We start from the raw sequence: 581 nt of genomic DNA on the forward strand, positions 1-581 counted from the left end.
TTTTGACAATTTGAGATCTTTTGTGCTTCCATACAAATCTGATGATTTTTTGTTCTATTTCTTTAAAAATGTGGATGGAATTTTGATGAGGATTGTGTTAAATCTGTATAATGCTTTAGGTAATAAGGTCACTTTAACAAAGTTGATTCTTCCAATCCAAGAACAGGGGATATCTTTCCATTTATTTGTATCTTCTTCAATTTCTTTTCATAAAGTCTTATAGTTTTCATGATACAGGTCCTTCACATGTTTTGTTAGATTTATTCCTAGGTATTTTATTTCTTTTTTTATTCCTAAGTATTTTATTCTTTTTGTTGCAATTAAAAGGGAATTATTTTTTCCACTTCTTTTTCTGACACTTCATTATTAAAGTATAGGAATGCTATAGGTTTCTTAACATTGATTTTGTATCCAGAAACTTTACTGCATTTGCTTATCATTTCTAATAGTGTTCTTGTGGAGGCCTTAGAGTTTTCTATATAGAGAATCATGTCATCCTCGAATAGTGACAGTTTGACTTCTTCATTTCCTATTTGGATTCCTTTTATATCTTTTAAATCTAAAACTCAATGAAAAACACC

The sequence above is a fragment of the Pteropus vampyrus genome, unplaced genomic scaffold (genome assembly GCF_000151845.1).
Source record: "Pteropus vampyrus isolate Shadow unplaced genomic scaffold, Pvam_2.0 Scaffold357, whole genome shotgun sequence".
Taxonomy (NCBI): Eukaryota; Metazoa; Chordata; class Mammalia; order Chiroptera; family Pteropodidae; genus Pteropus; species Pteropus vampyrus.